At 42.5% G+C, this 18,870-nt stretch overlaps 2 long non-coding RNA genes across 2 annotated transcripts; one reads left to right on the top strand and one right to left on the bottom strand.

The window, feature by feature from the left end:
* Positions 1-3,661: 3,661 nt before the first annotated feature.
* On the bottom strand, positions 3,662-11,424 carry LOC123371425. Its single transcript, XR_006579791.1, has 2 exons — positions 11,202-11,424; positions 3,662-3,946 (listed from the first exon to the last, which is right to left on the bottom strand). It is a non-coding gene; the product is annotated as an uncharacterized LOC123371425 (long non-coding RNA).
* On the top strand, positions 7,587-16,131 carry LOC123371428. Its single transcript, XR_006579794.1, has 3 exons — positions 7,587-7,726; positions 8,083-8,220; positions 16,075-16,131. It is a non-coding gene; the product is annotated as an uncharacterized LOC123371428 (long non-coding RNA).
* The last annotated feature ends 2,739 nt before the right edge of the window (positions 16,132-18,870 follow it).

The following is an 18,870-nucleotide window of genomic DNA, read 5'->3' as shown; positions in this document are numbered from 1 at the left end:
GAGTGGGGAAGTATTGCCTCCTAGAGGCGCCCGGGGGGGGTGGTATGTAATTATCCCAGGTCACTGGGTGAGGGCTCGAGCTGGTTTTGCATTGTGTTATCGAAAAAGAACCCCTGGATACTGAACCCGGCCCTTGTTGCTGACAGCTCAGAGGAGCAGAAGGGTTACATCAGTATGAACCTGATAAAAATACATCAGCCACGAGGTAATGTTCTCTTCTGGGACCTTGAAACAACTAATCCCACAAGATTCAGATGCTGTTGTGGCAGGGGCAGGCAGAGCATTCCTCCTACCAGAAGTAATAGGAGAAACAGCAAGTGCTGCAATGAAACCACTGAAAATGAAGAAAGGTAAAAATCAAGCCATGTGTATTTTTTTACCCATTAAATATTAATTATTTTGGTGTGCAATATATACTCTGTCTGTAAAAATATCAGCAGTTAATCACCAGGAATGATTTGCCTAGCTCTAGTGATTGCTAAGGCCTCTATAGCCTGTGCAAATAGCAATGGTGGTAGTAATACTTAAGCACTCCCTTATATAAGGGAGTGCTTATCTATGTGTTAGTGCTGCTGTGAAGAAACCTGTCTGGCCCCTTTACATCTAGAATCCACCATCTAGAATCCTGTGTAATGCAAAGTTGACCATGAGACAGTCAAAATCACCCCATTGTGCCTCCTCCTATTCCATCTACAAAGCTGGGTTCTCTGTCTGCCTCCACAGCCGTGGCAGCTTCTGCCTCTTGGTATGTTCCCGTGAGTTTCAGTTGTTTCAAAAATCCACAGAGGACAGGGTCTCTTGGCTGAACTAAGCCAACTTTTCTGCTCTGATGGCACTGCTTCACTTGCGCAATGTGCTGCCGATGGTCTATTGATTTAAAGGGTCTGGCCCTAGGAAAATAACACAGTGTACACACCTAATGGCTGTTATTAGGGTCCCTTTTGTTGCTGAAAAATGACTGTAAGTGGTTATGAAATTGAAATTTTTTTTGGGATCCCTGATAACCCACAATGTTTTTGTATACTAACTCACTAGGTAGCAGCCATACCTAGGATGGGCCTAATCTGGGGCCGCTTTCACTCTTAGCTTCTCATTCCTTTCTGCTCCTCTTCTTCCATACTGCCTTCTTGTCTCAGTTGCCCATGCTTTGTTCTTCTGTTGCAGCCAGCTAATAAAATAACGCTCAATAAGGAGCATTCACACTGCAGGGTGAAGTATATAGCTGCACAGCAACACCACTGAACAGTTTAGGACAGGAATCAAATGATCCTTTGTCAGTTGAAACTCTGACAGGTTTATGGCAGGAAAGAATCTCAGCCCACAGAGATGACAGGCTGACTATGTATAGTGAAGTTCCTTTCTTAACTAAAAGGGGAACAAATGTAATTGCTCAAAATAAGCCCATTAACGCTACTTACTCATGGAGAGACAAATATAGAGAACACTCTCCTTTTGGCTCCTGCTTCTTTTCTACTAAAAAATAAAGATGCTTGTCCCCACATTCAAGGCCGTTCACAGCTCTGTTCTTCTTCCCTGATTATCTATTCTAGTAAACAGTCCTCCGATCGGCCAGTGAGACCAGCCTCAACCACCATGCACAACAATCTCTGCCCTTTCCTTCCCCACTACCCTTCCAGTGGGAACGCCTTTTGTGAACTGATCTGCAAGGTCACTACCCTCTTTGATGTTGTGTTTGTTTCTTACATGGCACGATGGGTAAGGGATAAGAGCTTAAATAGAACCGCATAGGACTTTGAGCTAATCCATCTTATTTCTAACACAAATTGAACAAAATAGATGAGTCTGCAGTTCCTTAACACAAATTCATAGAAGGTTATGTTTTTCTTTTCTCTATAAATAATAAAGGTTGATCTCAGAGGAGAAGAGTTTAAAATTCAGATATCTTCCTGTTCTCATATGGTCTTAAATGTATAGTCAGCATTCAAACCTACAATTTCTGCTCCATGAAGATTGAACAGCCAGTGAGAAACCAAACAACTCCCCCCCAACAAAACACAACATAATGGCTTTTCCAAGTTTCCCAGAGCTTGCAACATTTGCACCTGTCAATAAACTTTGAAATATCATCTCTGTAACTATCTATTGTATTGTGTCATGTAAATATTAACGTTATCGGATAGTGTAGTTTGAAATACACTTTGAACTTGTAACACTGAATGATGAAGCTGGTCTTGGAACAGAGGCTGAAAAGTGTGGTCATGAGGTGTGAGAGTCAAAATACCGTTATAGAATCATAGACATACAGGCCTGGAAAGGATTTCAAGAGGCCCCACCACCACCACCATGGAAGCAGGACCAACTACACCTACACCATCTCTGAGGGCATTTGTCTAACCTGTTCTTAAAAACCTTTCCCATAACCTCCTTAGGTAACTTGTTCCAGTAGTTTAACTATACTTACAATGAAAAAGTTTTTCCTAATATTCTAACCCAAATCTCCCTTGCTGCAAGATAAGCTGATTGCTTCTTGTCCTACCGTTGGTGGACACAATGAACAATTAATCACCCCCCTCTTTATAACAGCCCTTAACATATTTAATGACTGTTACGACCCGCCCCCCACACTCAGCCTTCTCTTCTTTAGGCTGGTTTTTCAACCAGGTGTGCACCCACCTTATAGTAATTTAATTAGAGCCACATTTCCCAAGTTTGCTTATCAGAATGCCACGTTGGACAGCATCAAAAAAAAAAAAGCCTTACTAAAGTAGAGATATATCTATTGCTCTCCCATCAACTGGGCCTAAGGAAGGAAATTAAATCATGCCAAACCAATCTGTTCTTGGTTGTTTTTTACTTATATTAGTATTAAGCTCCAGGTCTGAACAAATTAATTATTAAATAATTTGCTTAAGTATCTTTCTGGGCACAAAGTAGGAAGATTCAGGGAATTACAGACCAGTTAGCCTCCACCCTACCTTTTTGAAGATGGGCAAACATAATACCTTTCTCCGGTCCTCTGGGATCTCACCCATCCTCCAGGAGTTCTTGAAGAGAATTGCTATTTGTTCAGAAAAAGCAGCAAAGAATCCTGTGGCACCTTATAGACTAACAGACGTTTTGCAGCATGAGCTTTCGTGGGTGAATACCCACTTCTTCAGATGCATCTGAAGAAGTGGGTATTCACCCACGAAAGCTCATGCTGCAAAACGTCTGTTAGTCTATAAGGTGCCACAGGATTCTTTGCTGCTTTTACAGAACCAGACTAACACGGCTACCCCTCTGATATTTGTTCAGAGATTGCTTCAACTAGGTCCTTAAGTACTCTTGAGTGAATTTCATTAGGCCATGCATCTGACTTATCTAAGGCTCTGTCTACACTACAGCCTATGTTGGCAAAACTTATGTCACTCAGGGGTGTGAAAAAAAAAAGCCTTACTAAAGTAGAGATATATCTATTGCTCTGCCATCAAAGGCAGAGAAACTTCCGTATGAAAAAAAAACTGGGGACAGTTTATTGAGGGAAAAAAAAGGTACATGAATGATAAATATTTAGTGCAGAAGGTAGTAAAAAGGATGCTCGAATCCTGATCCTTCCAGGAAATAACCAACCTCTGGCTGAAAGGCTAGGAAGAAACTATAAACTGTCATAAATACACCCAATATTTCCAAACCTACGCAAAGACCCAATGAGACTGCAAAATGAAATTTCAAAGTTTATTGACAGGTGGCATTTTTCAAATGGTAACTGGTTCCTTGCATCTTAGGAAGTCATCGTGGGGTGTCGTCACTGAAGGGTTGTTTCTTTTTGCCATAGCAGATATTGCAGAGTGAAGGGTCGATGACTTGCACTGGAGAATGGGGGAAATCAGGAAATTAAAAACTCCTCCTCCTCCTCCTCCTCCGAGTTCTCTCTCTACCTCTGCGACCTCTTCTCCTTCTGCCATGTCATCTTCTCCTCCTTCCATGTCGACCCCCGCAGCCTCCCCTTCATCGCCTTCTGCGACGGCTTCTGCTTCTGCTCCTACTGCGTCTGTACCTTGCCATTTCCGGAGAAGATTATGGCTTTCAAGATCTCCGCAGCTGGAGCACCAGCTCCGTAGGAGGCAGCCAACCTGTCTGGTGGGATGTCCTCATCTTGTGAGCTGAGCTGGCAGCTCTGCCCTTTATATAGAGGGGCTGATAACTGTGACAAAAACCTACCGGGTCACTCACCTGTGATGAACTATAATGGGCTTGTTCAGATATGGGCATCAATTTTACTGTATAGCAAAGTGTCCATATAAGGAAAATACCAGCTGTCCTGATCATGTCATTAACACTTTCCACTGAAATGACTATATAAGGACAAAGCCACAAGTTTTGACCCTATATGGACATAAAATGGTTCTTTGTTGAAATGACAGTATAACCACAAAAACAACATCACAAACACCCTGAAGTTAGGAGGACGCAGACAACTATGAAGCTATGGAATTGTTTGCCTCCACATTACCCTTGCCTTGTTGGATTAATTTTGCCAATGTTTGGGTGACTTGATTTAAACTGTAGATCTATTCAGCCTACCTGTCTTTGGTGGAATTTCCTGAGCATGTTAGTTGAGCTGGCACTCTGACCTTTATGTAGAGAGGCTGATAAGTATGACCCACATTGCCCTATTATTCAGCTGTGATAAACTAGAATTAAGCAATATATGGCCATCAAATTTACTGTACAGCAAAGTTTCTATGTAAGAAAACAAATAGATTTTTCCCTTTTTATAAACACTTTGGAAGTTAATGTATGTAGGTCACACTTATCAGAGGGGAAAGCAGTGACCAGTTGATACTATCATATCTCTTCACTACATAATGGCAACACCCATCATGACACCCAACCATCAGAAATGAGAAGTTGCCCTTCCTAATTTGATCTACTTTGATTACTACCCATGTGTTCATTTATGAACTCCAGGAGATGGCACTAACTCAGTCCTAATTGTGTTTTCTTGACTTTGAACATTTATGTACCTAAAAAGGTTGTTTTTAAGATCATGTGAAATGTTTTGGATCTAGTGCCCTTTTTTTTTTTTTGCAAAGTGAGAAAAAGTAGCTTATGGCCCCAAAAGGTTTCACCTTTGTTTCCTGAGGGCAATTGAAACAGCATGTGAATTACACGTTAAAAGAGATGGCTGATTTATACCATGTGTAATTTTTTCCCTGCAGCAAATGAATAACTTCAATATTGTTGTCAAATGCACAGTGTAGTATTTTGGGGTGATAAAATAATTAAGTGTTGAAACGTTGTGATCCGTGTGTCATTGAGAGGCCTAAAGTTTTGTGAAAAAATGGTGAAAACCTTAAAACCAAACCCATGATTTGAATACAGTGGGCCAAATTCCCCTTTCCATTTCAAGCAAGCAGGAATGTAACCCATTACATTTGTAGTAAAAAGGAAGGTATTTTTGCCACTAGAACGAACAGTCTTTCAATAGCAGCTGTTACAATTTGAAAATAATAGGCTTGATTCTCCATTCACACCAGTTTTATATCACTATAACTCTATAAACTCTTATGGAGCTAACTCCTAATTGACACTGGTATAATTGAGAGGATGATCAAGCCAATCCTTTTCACTGGAAATGTCTAAATCAAATATGTTATAGACTTCTCCACTTCATATTCTACAAAATCAGCTTGGCTTTATCCCTCTTCTCAGTCACCTGTGTGATGCGTACCATTAGTTATGCACTCACACTCGCTCCTGTCATGCCTTTATTACATCTGACCAGGCAAGTCTCAGAATAAGGAAACCTCTCAATAGAATCAGTACTGTCTGTTCCATTTGGACAAGGTCGTCTTTGAACTGATGTGGCATTCACCTCTATAGTACTCCGTCTTCCATAAATGCTGTCCTTGTGCTTATCCAAAGCATTCACAGTCAAAAACTCTAGAACTTGCTGGATGTTCACTGGCCTTCAAAATATAGATTGAATGTACTCAGTTCTTCAGGAAATCCTAGGCCCTTTCATGTTTTTTCACACATGTATGAAAGCTGAGAAAGCTTGCAAATCATCTGTCTCATGATGCATTGGATGGAACATCTTGGAGGCCCTCTTCCTGAGGGAGGGGTGACAACATATCTTTTGGAGGGCAAGTATGCACAAATTCACGTAGTCACTGACAGTTTTAATCACAAGAACCATACAGACTCTACAAAACAGATCCACCTCAATAACAAAACAGGCCTCTTTAGAAGCACTGTTTTGAGATCAACAAATGGCTATGTGAGTAGAAAATCATTACGAGGCAAAATAGTTCCCTCCTCTGTCATAGGATCAGATCATCTCCCCCAACCTCCATCCTAAATATCGTTGTGTATGTGTTTCATTAATTGGCTGCCTCAGTTTGGTTGCTATGTTTTATTGATTTTCACACCTCTCTGAGCCTTCCTTCTGTTTCCCCCCATTCCCTACACTCCCCCCAGTCTGTTTCCTCGTTCCCATGTTTTCCTGCTCCCTCATAGATTCCTATCCAATTTCCAAACAACAGAGAGAGCCACATTACAATCACATTCTCTGAGGGCAGCCCAGATTCGATTTCTTCAAGAAAAAGATGGGAGTCATCAGTCAACTTTACTGCACAAGCCTTCTTTCTCCACATTCTTTCTCTGGCTTTCACAGAAAAAATAAAACAGTGCAGTATGAAGCATGTGGGTTACACTTCGACTTCAGACCAGCAAGCCAAAGCTGCTGAGCCAGTGAGCTCACAAAGGCCTGCACTAGAGACCTCACAAAAGCCTGAGGCTTAACATCAGCCCAGAGAGCCAGAGGTGCTGATCTAGGAAACCTTACAAAAACCTGTGCTTTGACAAGAGCCAGTAGCCCCACAGAGGCCTGACTTTGACTTTACCCCAGCAAGGTAGTGGTGCTGTACCCGACACCTGAGGCCTGTGTCCAGACATCATGCTAGGAAGATGGAGATACCGAGCTAGTATCCCAACAAAGTCCCGCTTGGCTTCAGCCCGGAGTCTGGAAGTGCTGTAGCCGGACCTCTGTGTCAGTGCTTTCACTATTACCAACCTAGCATGTTGTATGTGCTGAGCCAGTGACCTCATAGCAGCCCGTTCTTTGATATCAACCCAGTATGCTACATTTGAGGAACAAGTGACCTCATACAGGCCTGTACTTGGACATAAGCTGAGAAACCTAGAGCCATTAACCACATTAAACCACATAAAGACCTGTTGCCTTGGCGCCAGCCATCATTCTAGAATGTGTTGAGATTTGACCTTATCCCAGCAAGCTAAAGGTCCTGAGCTGGTAACCCTCCAAGGCCTGTGCATTTACATCAACCCAGCATGCTATAATTGGTCAGCTAGTGACCTCACAGAGGCCTTTGCACTGAATTCATCCCGTGGTGATCAGATCAGTGTGGGAAAAAGAATGAGCTAGTGAACTCACAGAAAGTGCTTTAAGTCCCATTTACTCTTCTGGAGTGACACAAGAGGGATTTCAGAAGAGCTGAGGAGCTGGCCTTCTGCAGTTATAAAATCTCAGGACCTATTTATCTGGAATGACTATAACCCTTGGAAATTATTAAAAATCAATAATAATACTGTTTTAAAATGTAGTGGTAAATGAGACATACAGCTTGTCTCAGTTGGCCATCTTCACAGATTAAGTTTACAGAATCCAAGCCTTTATTTGTTTTGACCACAATAGGAAATTCTATCTATCCAATTACTGAAGCTTGCAGAAAATTGAATTGATTTATGGACTAGCACAGGGGTAGGCAACCTGCATTTTGAAAACTTTAGCCCTCAGTCTCTCAGGAGACTGTGTTTTGTGTAAAGCGTCACAGGCCAACTGGAATCCATCATGATACCTTCTTGAACAAGAAATACATGCCTTCACTTGACAGAAACACTTTTCCTATTTGCATTACTGAGAGTTTTGCTACAATAAATGTACAGAGAGAAATGGCATTTTCTTAAATACAATTGCCTCGGCAAGTGTGACACATACTGTATAAAACAACATGAAAGTAGGGCGGATATAAATTTTTTTTTCTGGGGGGGTGTTGATCTGTGTGTTTTGATCTGTGTGTTTTGATCTGATTTCTTGATGGGCTTCTCATGTTGCAGAGGGAGAAAGAATATTCTGGATGCTGAATGCTTACAAAGGACGGATAGCTCACTTTACCTTTAGGGAGAATGCTTTTGAAAAAGCTCTCCGCAATGACCACGACATCTCTTTGCAGAGAAAAGAGAGGAGAATTAAAAGTAAGTAAAGTCCATTTAAAAGAAACATGGTGAAAATTCAGGTAATTTTGCTAGGGACAAATATTTTTCAGCTCAGTTCCATAAGGGATTAGTTTAAACAGATATCTCAAAATTGCACAATACATTTATAACACTGTCAATAACATTTCTAATGGGAAGAGCCCATTGCTAAATACACTCCCTAGTTAAAACAGATTCATGTTTTCCAGTTTTTCCTAGACAAGTAATCTTTCCCCTCAAGAAAATTTTGCTCAGTTAGATGACCTGGGAATGAATGTCCGTCTTTATCACAGATGCAAATGATTCACCCCTGAAAATATTATAGCTGTTCTAAGAGACAGTCTACATGGGAACACTCCAAAAAGATATTCCAAATGAACTGAAGGTGTGAATGTAAAGTGGATTTTTTAAACTGAATTGCATTCAGAATTAATGCGGCTTTATTCAGTTTAGCTTATTTTAGTTTAGCTAAACCGAATTAAGGCCAGCCACTTTAATTCTGAATTAGAGTATCCACACAGAGGTTTAATGCAATTTAACTAATCCTCTTTAAATTAATACTTATAGTTAATTCAGATTAACTTTCCTGAGTGTTCCTGCGTAGACAAGTCCTAAAATTCGAGTAGCATGAGAGGTGTACCACAACTCAGAGACAAACGCTGAAGACATTTCAGCTGCTAGGTCTTGTGAGGCACCAGCCCTAGTTGCTTCCCCTAACAGCTTTAATGCATGGCAAAAGTGAAGAGGTATTTTTCTAGAGCTGAAAAAAAGGGAAGGGTTGCAATTACCCCAAGTACTGTGTCTTAAACAGTTACAACTCTGGAGAAACAATAGCAGTTCTTATTTGGGCCCCTGATTGGGAGTGGGGTGGAAGAAGTGGTCTAATAGAGGACTAAGGTTCTTCAGGCCTACTCACTGCTGGATAGTCCAGACCAGTCTCTTATTCCAAGCAAACAGGAGTTTACAGGTTTGCAGTTAGCGGTTTCTCTCACTGGAGCCTGTCTGCCAGGATTTCCTGCTCAGTCGCTGCTGTTTCCACATGCACAGGCCAACTCCCACTTGCAATCTCCTCCAGCCACACCCTATTCCATATGCAGTCCCTCAGCTTCTGATGATGCCTGCCCTAGACACAGTTCCCTGGGGTTTTCTCCATGGATCCAGCTTCTCTGATGCTCCTGGTTTCCAAGCCACAGCTGTTCCCCCACAACCCCCTGCCCCAGGAGCGAGGGTGCTGCCTTAAGGTCTTTCCTTCTACCTGGCCAGAGGAAGGAGAAAAAGGATAATGGAAATGGTAGTTTTTTCCATACCAGGTGCATCAATCACCATAAGGAAAGGTTTCAAAGTGGAGGTTTTTTGTCTGTTTGTTGGTTTGTTTTCAGCAGGGATTTGGCAAAATCTAATCTCACACTGGTTTAAATTAGGAGTAACACAAGTCCATGGACCTGATTCTGATCTCACAGTGTGTTCATACAGTGGTGTCATTCATTTACCTGAGAGTAGTTACCCATAATTTATAGATGTGAATTTTCTAACACAAAAGGTATTTCACCCAATGTGGGGTTAATAGTTTACACCTCAGTATGATGCGAAGGGCGGGGGGGTGGGTGGAGGAACTGATCACTGGAATGGAAATTGGTAATTGTCTAGAATCTTGTCTTCATGGCACAGTCTCAACCAGAAATATACATACATGGCCGATGATGGAGGGGTGGCCAGGCAAAATTTGAGTGAGTGAGTGCGGCGACCCTGTGCTCCAGGTCACGCTGCCACTCTCTCACATTTGTCTCACTGTTCTTCCATCACCACAGAGGGGCAGCTGGGGAAAACTGTGTGCTGTGACCTCATGGACAAATTCACAATGCCTGGAATGGAGAGTCGGGCCCAGCCCTGCAGAAGAGGGGCTGCTAATGTGGGGTTACTTTGCTTTTCAACCCTCCCTTCTCTGGCCTTCCGTCCACACCAGGACCGTGAGCCATGTAGAAACTTCCCACAACCCATTGTTTGGGAAACATATTCCTTTAGAGGATGTTTTTGTGCGTGTGTCAAAAAATACTGACTTACCCAGCCAGCGAAGTAAACAGTTACATTACTGTTTCATTCAAATAATTACAGAGGGTTCAGAACTAAACGCTACATGCTTGATACACCTCATACTTTTCTGCAAGCAAACAGCTAGGAATAAAATTGGTAATTTTTTTTATCTTGGCAAGGCCAAGGCCATAGGTCAATAGATTGACCTGAAAATATGCATATATTGGTGAATGTCTATAGGCTGTTTGTCAGGATGTGCAGCAAAACTGATAGGTGAGACATGTTATGGGATATTACTGAAAATGTAATGCCCATTATAAAATCAGAAGGCACTGGAAGAATGTTGCAGCACTGTTCCAAAAATTCTCAAGAAGGACTGGATAATACCGAAAATATGCCATCATCAAATCATAAGACAGTCTAACAACAGTGTTCAAATTCTGGGCAGCTTATCTCATTGGGTTTCAGAGATGGCTGAAAAAAATAATGATCAAAGGCAGAGAAACTTCCATATGAAAAAAGAAACAACTTGGGACATTTTATTGAGGGAAAAAAAAGGTACATGAATGATAAATATTTAGTGCAGAAGGTAGTAAAAAGGATGCTCGAATCCTGATCCTTCCAGGAAATAACCAACCTCTGGCTGAGATGGCTAGGAAGAAACTGTAAATTGTCATAAATCCACCTATTATTTCCAAACCTATGCAAAGACACAATGAGACCGCAAAATGAAATTTCAAAGTTTATTGACAGGTGGCATTGTTCAAATGGTAGCTGGTTCCTTGCATCTTAGGAAGTCATCGCGGGGTGTTGTCACTGAAGGGTTGTTTCTTTTTGCCATAGCAGTTATTGCAGGAAATTAAAAACTCCTCCTCCTCCTCCTCCTCCGAGTTCTCTCTCTACCTCTATGACCTCTTCTCCTTCTGCCATGTCGACCCCCGCGGCCTCACCTTCGTCGCCTTCTGCGACGGCTCCTGCTTCTGCTCCTGCTGCGTCTGTACCTTGCCATTTCTGGAGAAGATTATGGCTTTCAAAATCTCCGCAGCTAGAGCACCAGCTCCGTAGGAGACAGCCAACCTGTCTGGTGGGATGTCCTCATCTTGTGAGCTGAGCTGGTAGCTCTGGCCCTTATATAGAGGGGCTGGTAAGTGTGACAAAAACCTACCGGGTCACTCACCTGTGATGAACTACAATGGGCTTGTTCAGATATGGGCATCAATTTTACTGTATAGGACTGTTTTGAGATCAGCAAATGGCTATGTGAGTAGAAAATCATTACGAGGCAAAATAGTTCCCTCCTCTGTCATAGGATCAGATCATCTCCCCCAAACTCCATCCTAAATATCGTTGTGTATGTGTTTCATTAATTGGCTGTCTCAGTTTGGTTGCTATGTTTTATTGATTTTCACACCTCTCTGAGCCTTCTTTCTGTTTCCCCACATTCCCTACACTCCCCCCAGTCTGTTTCCCCATTCCCATGTTTTCCTGCTCCCTCATAGTTTCCTGTCCAATTTCCAAATAACAGAGGGAGCCACATTAAAATCACATTCTCTGAGGGCAGCCCAGGTTCGATTTCTTCAGGAAAAAGATGGGAGTCATCAGTGAACTTTACTGCACAAGCCTTCTTTCTCCACATTCTTTCTCTGGCTTTCACAGAGAAAATAAAACAGTGCAGTATGAAGCATGTGGGTTACACTTTGACTTCAGACCAGCAAGCCAAAGCTGCTGAGCCAGTAAGCTCACAAAGGCCTGCACTAGAGACCTCACAAAAGCCTGAGGCTTAACATCAGCCCAGAGAGCCAGAGGTGCTGATCTAGCAAACCTTACCAAAGAACTCTGCTTTGACAAGAGCCAGTAGCCTCACACAGGCCTGACTTTGACTTTACCCCAGCAAGGTAGTGGTGCTGTGCCCGACACCTGAGGCCTGTGTCCAGACATCATGCTAGGAAGATGGAGGTACCGAGCTAGTATCCTGACAAAGTCCCGCTTGGCTTCAGCAGGGGCCTGGAAGTGCTGTAGCCGGAACTCTGTGTCAGTGCTTTGACCATTACCAACCCAGCATGTTGTATGTGCTGAGCCAGTGACCTCATAGCAGCCCGTTCTTTGATATCAACCCAGTATGCTACATTTGAGGAACAAGTGACCTCATAGAGGCCTGTACTTGGACATAATCCTAGAAAGCTAGTGGTGCTGAACCACCTAAGGCCTGTTGCCGTGGCGCCAGCCATCATTCTAGAATGTGTTGAGATTTGACCTTATTCCAGCAAGCTAAAGGTCCTGAGCTGGTAACCCTTCAAGGCCTGAGCATTTACATCAACCCAGCATGCTATAATTGGTGAGCTAGTGACCTCACAGAGACCTTTGCACTGAATTCAAGCCGTGGTGATCAGATCAGTGTGGAAAAAAGAATGAGCTAGTGAACTCACAGAAAGCGCTTTAAGTCCCATTTACTCTTCTGGAGTGACACGAGGGATTTAAAAAGAGCTGAGGAGCTGGCCTTCTGCAGTTATAAAAACTCAGCACCTATTTATCTGGCCACACCCTATTCCATATGCATTTCCCCAGCTTCTGATGATGCCTGTCCTAGACACAGTTCCCTGAGGATTTCTCCATGGATCCAACTTCTCTGATGCTCCTGGTTTCCAAGCCACAGCTGTTCCCCCGCAATCCCCTGCCCCAGGAGCGAGGGTCCTGCCTTAAGGTCTTTCCTGGCTAGAGGAAGGATAAAAAGGATAATGGAAATGGTAGTTTTTTCCATACCAGGTGCATCAATCACCATAAGGAAAGGTTTCGAAGTGGAGGTTTTTTGTCTGTTTGTTGTTTTGTTTTCAGCAGGGATTTGGCAAAGAATAATCTCACACTGGTTTAAATTAGGAGTAACACAAGTCACTGAAATGGAAGTTGGTAATTGTCTAGAATCTTGTCTTCATGGTACAGTCTCAACCAGAAGTATACATACATGGCCGATGATGGAGGGGTGGCCCGGCAAAATTTGAGTGAGTGGGTGCTGCGACCCTGTGCTCAAGGTCACACTGTCTCAAATTTGTCTTGCTGACTTTCCATTACCACAGAGGGGCAGCTGGGGGAAAACTGTGTGCTGTGACCTCATGGACCAATTCACAATGCCTGGAATGCGGAGCTGCGCCCAGCGCTGCAGAAGAGGAGCTGCTGCTGTGGTGTGAGTTCGCTTTCTAACCCCCATTCCTCTGGCCTTCCCTTCACACCAGGACTGTGAGCCATGTAGGAACTTCCCACAACCCACTGGTGGGTCACAACCCATTGTTTGGGAAACATATTCCTTTAGAGGATGTTTTTGTGGGTGTGTGAATAAATAGTGACTTACCCAGCCAGGGAAGTAAACAGTTACACAAATAATTACAGAGGGTTCAGAACTAATCGCTACATGCTTGGTACAGCACATACTTTTCTACAGGCAAACAGCTAAGAATAAAATTGGTAGTTTTTCGTATCTTGCCAATGCCATATAGTCCATAGTAAGGCTATAGGTCAACAGATTGACCTGAAAATATGCATATGTTGGAGAATATATATAGGCTGTTTGTCAGGATGTGAAGCAAAACTGATAGGTGAGACAAGGAATGGGATATTACTAAAAATATAATGCCCAATATAAAATCAGAAGCCACCGAAGGATGTTGCAGCACTGTTCCAAAAAATCTCAAGAAGGAATGGAATGGATAATACAGAAAATATTCCATCATCAAATATTAAGACCGTCTAACACCAGTGTTCAAATTCTGGGCAGCTAATGTCATCTGACTTTCAGAGATGGTTGAAAATAATGGATCAAAGGCAGAGAAACTTCTGTATGAAAAAAAAATGGGGAAGTTTTATTGAGGAAAAAACCGGTACATGAATGATAAATATTTAGTGCAGAAGGTAGTAAAAAGGATGCTTGAATCCTGATCCTTCCAGGAAATAACCAACCTCTGGCTGAGAGGCTAGGAAGAAATTATAAACTGTTATAAATACACCCAATATTTCCAAACCTATGCAAAGACCCAATGAGACTGCAAAATGAAATTTCAAAGTTTATTGACAGGTGGCATTGTTCAAATGGTAGTTGGTTCCTTTCATCTTAGGAAGTCATCGCGGGGTGTTGTCACTGAAGGGTTGTTTCTTTTTGCCATAGCAGACATTGCAGAGTGGAGGGTCGATGACTTGCACAGGAGAAATCAGGAAATTAAAAACTACTCCTTCTCCTCCTCCTCCTCCTGCGATTTCGCTCTCTACCTCTACGACCTCTCCTCCTTCCGCCATGTCGTCGTCTTCTCCTCCTTCCACGCCGACCCCCGCGGCCTCCCCTTCGTCGCCTTCTGCGACGGCTCCTGCTTCTGCTCCTGCTGCGTCTGTACCTTGCCATTTCTGGAGAAGATTATGGCTTTCAGGATCTCCGCAGCTGGAGCACCAGCACCATAGGAGACAGCCAACCTGTCTGGTGGGATGTCCTTAGTTTGTGAGTTGAGCTGGCAGCTCTGGTCCTTATATAGAGGGGCTGGTAAGTGTGACAAAAACCTACCGGGTCACTCACCTGTGATGAACTATAATGGGCTTGTTCAGACATGGGCATCAATTTTACTGTATAGCAAATTGTCCATATAAGGAAAACACCAGCTGTCCTGATCATGTCATTAATTAACACTTTCCACTGAAATGACTATATAAGGACAAAGCCACAAGTTTTGACCCTATATGGACATATAATGGTTCTTTGTTGAAATGACAGTATAACCACAAAAACAACATCACAAACACCCTGAAGTTAGCATAGATGCAGCCAACTATGAAGCTAAGGAATTGTTTGCCTCTACATTGCCCTTGCCTTGATGGATTAATTTTGTCAATGTTTGGGTGACTTGATTTTAACTGTGGATCTATTCAACCTACCTGTCTTTGGTGGAATTTCCTGAGCTTGTTAGTTGAGCTGGCACTCTGACCTTTATGTAGTGAGGCTGATAAGTATGACCCACATTGCCCTATTATTCAGCTGTGATAAACTAGAATTTAGCAATATATGGCCATCAAATTTACTGTACAGCAAAGTGTCTATGTAGGAAAACAAATAGATTTTTCCCCTTTTATAAACACTTTGGAAGTTGATTTATGTCGGTCACTCTTATAAGAGGGGAAAGCAGTGACCAGTTGATATTATCATATCTCTTCACTACATAATGGCAACATCCATCATGACACCCAACCATTAGAAATGAGAAGCTCCCCTTCCTAATTTGATCTACTTTGTTTACTACCCATGTGTTCATTTAAGAAGTCCCGGAGAAAGCACTAACTCAGTCCTAATTGTGTTTTCTTGACTTTGAACATTTAGCTTCTAATATCATGTGAAATGTTTTGGATCTAGTGCCTCTTTTTTTTTTTTGGTTTAAAGTGAGAAAAAGTAACTTATGGCCCCAAAAGGTTTCACCTTTGTTTCCTGAGGGCAATTGAAACAGTATGTGAATTGCACGTTAAAAGAGATGGCTGATTTATACTATGTGTAACTTGTATCCTGCAGCAAATGAATAACTTCAATATTGTTGTCAAATGCACGCTGTAGTATTTTGGGGTGATAAAATAATTAAGTGTTGATACATTGTGATCCGTGTGTCATTGAGAGGACTAAAGATTTGTGAAAAAATGCTCAAAAGCTTAAAACCAAATCCATGATTTGAATAGAGTGTGTCAAATTCCCCTTTCCAATATTTCAAGCCAATCCTTTTGCACTGGAAATGTATAAATCAAATATGTTATAGACTTCTGTCATAAACAGATAGTTAAAGGTTATTGCCTCTTTTACTTGTAAAGGGTGAAGAAGTTCACCTAGCCTAGCTGACACGTGACCAGAGGAACCAATGCGGGGACAGGATGTTTCAAAAGGAAGGAGGGAAGTTCCCTTTGGCTTGGTCAGTTTCAGTTTTGGCCGGAGTGGAAAAGATCAAGGAACCAGCCTCTTATCAGAGTAGTGAGTATCAGAAACAAATAAATAGGTTTATGTTTATTTTCTTTTGTGATTTTGTGCAATTAGAGGAATAATCAAATTAGGGATTCTTTTGTGTACTAAATTTTTGCCCAGGGGAACATCCTCTGTGTTTTGAATCTGTTGTCTGTGAGAGTAGCTGGTACGCTAATCTCTCCCAGAGGTTTTTTTCTTTTACCTTTCTTTTCTTTAATTAAAAGCCTTTTTTTAAAGAACCTGATTGATTTTTTCTTGTTTTTAGATGCAAGGGGATTGGATCTGGACTCACCAGGGATTGGTGAGGGAAGAAGTGGGGAGAGGAATGAGTAACTCTTCCTTGTTTTAAGATCCAAGGGGTTTGGATCGGTGTTCACCAAGGAATTGGTGGCGAAGTCTCTCAAGTCTACCCAGGGAGGGAAAGGTTTTGGGGGGGAAGACAGAGTTTTGCAAATGACTCAAATATTTGGATGGTGGCAGCATAATGATCTAAGCTGGTAATTAAGCTTAGGGTTTCTCATGCAGGTCCCCACATATGTACCCTGAAGTTCAGAGTGGGGGGTGGAACCTATGACTACTTCTCCACTTCATAGTCTTCTTGGCTTCATCTCTCTTCTCAGTCACCTGTGTGATGCATACCATTAGTCATGCACTCACACTTGCTCCTGTCATGCCTTTATTACATCTGACCAGGCAAGTCTCAGAATAAGGAAACCTCTCAATAGAATCAGTACTGTGTGTTCCATTTGGACAAGGTCGTCTTTGAACTGATGTGGCATTCACCTCTATAGTACTCTGTCTTCCATAAGTGCCGTCCTTGTGCTTATCCAAAGCATTCACAGTCAAAGACTCTAGAACTTGCTGAATGTTCACTGGCCTTCAAAATATAAATTGAATGTACTCAGTTCTTCAGGAAATCCTAGGCCCTTTCATGTTTTTTCACACATGTATGAAAGCTTTGAAAGCTTGCAAATCATCTCTCTCATGATGCATTAGATGGAACATCTTGGAGGCCCTCTCCCTGAGGGAGGGGTGAGAAGCTATGTTTTGGAGGGTAAGTATGCACAAATTCACGTAGTCACTGACAGTTTTAATCACAAGAACCATACAGACTCTACAAAACAGATCCAACTCAATCACCAAACAGGCCTCTGTAGAAGGACTGTTTTGAGATCAACAAATGGCTATGTGAGTAGAAAATCATTAAGAGGCAAAATATTTCTCTCCTCTGTCATAGGATCAGGTCATCTCCCCCAACCTCCATCCTAGATATTGTTGTGTATGTGTTTCATTAATTGGCTGTCTCAGTTTGGTTGCTATGTTTTATTGATTTTCACACCTCTCTGAGCCTTCCTTCTGTTTCCCCACATTCCCTACACTCCCCCCAGTCTGTTTCTTCATTCCCATGTTTTCCTGCTCCCTCATAGTTTCCTGTCCAATTTCCAAACAACAGAGAGAGCCACATTGCAATCACATTCTCTGAGGGCAGCCCAGGTTCCATTTCTTCAGGAAAAAGATGAGAGACATCAGTGAACTTTACTGCACAAGCCTTCTTTCTCCACATTCTTTCTCTGGCTTTCACAGAAAAAATAAAACAGTGCAGTATGAAGCATGTGGGATACACTTTGACTTCAGACCAGCAAGCCAAAGCTGCTGAGCCAGTAAGCTCACAAAGGCCTGCACTAGAGACCTCACAAAAGCCTGAGGCTTAACATCAGCCCAGAGAGCCAGAGGTGCTGATCTAGCAAACCTTACCAAAGAACTCTGCTTTGACATGAGCCAGTAGCCTCACAGAGGCCTGACTTTGACTTTACCCCAACAAGGTAGTGGTGCTGTGCCAGACACCTGAGGCCTGTGTCCAGACATCATGCTAGGAAGATGGAGGTACCGAGCTAGTATCCTGACAAAGTCCCGCTGCTTCAGCCAGGAGCATGGAAGTGCTGTAGCCGGAACTCTGTGTCAGTGCTTTGACCATTACCAACCCAGCATTTTGTATGTGCTGAGCCAGTGACCTCATAGCAGCCCGTTCTTTGATATCAACCCAGTATGCTACATTTGAGGAACAAGTGACCTCACAGAGGCCTGTACTTGAACATAATCCCAGAAACCTAGAGGTGCTGAACCACTCAAGGCCTCTTGCCGTGGCGCCAGCCATCATTCTAGAATGTGTTGAGATTTGACTTTATCCAAGCAAGCTAAAGATCGTGAGCTGGTAACCCTGCAAGGCTTGTGCATTTACATCAACCCAGCATGCTAGAATTGGTGAGCTAGTGACCTCACAGAGGCCTTTGCACTGAATTCAGCCCGTGGTGATCAGATCAGTGTGGGAAAAAGAATGAGCTAGTGAACTCACAGAAAGTGCTTTAAGTCCCATTTACTCTTCTGGAGTGACACAAGAGGGATTTAAGAAGAGCTGAGGAGCTGGCCTTCTGCAGTTATAAAAACTCAGGACCTATTTATCTGGAATGACTACAACCCTTGGAATTTATTAAAATCAATAATAACACTGTTTTAACATGTAGTGGCAAATGAGACATACAGCTTGTCTCAGTTGGCCATCTTCACAGATTAAGTCTATAGAATCCAAGCCTTTATTTGTTTTGACCACAATAGGAAATTCTGTCTATCCAATAACTGAAGCTTGCAGA

Source organism: Mauremys mutica, chromosome 5 (assembly GCF_020497125.1).
Source record: "Mauremys mutica isolate MM-2020 ecotype Southern chromosome 5, ASM2049712v1, whole genome shotgun sequence".
Classification (NCBI taxonomy): domain Eukaryota; kingdom Metazoa; phylum Chordata; order Testudines; family Geoemydidae; genus Mauremys; species Mauremys mutica.
Note: the sequence above shows the minus strand (reverse complement) of the source record. Positions and strands in the feature narration are given on the sequence as shown.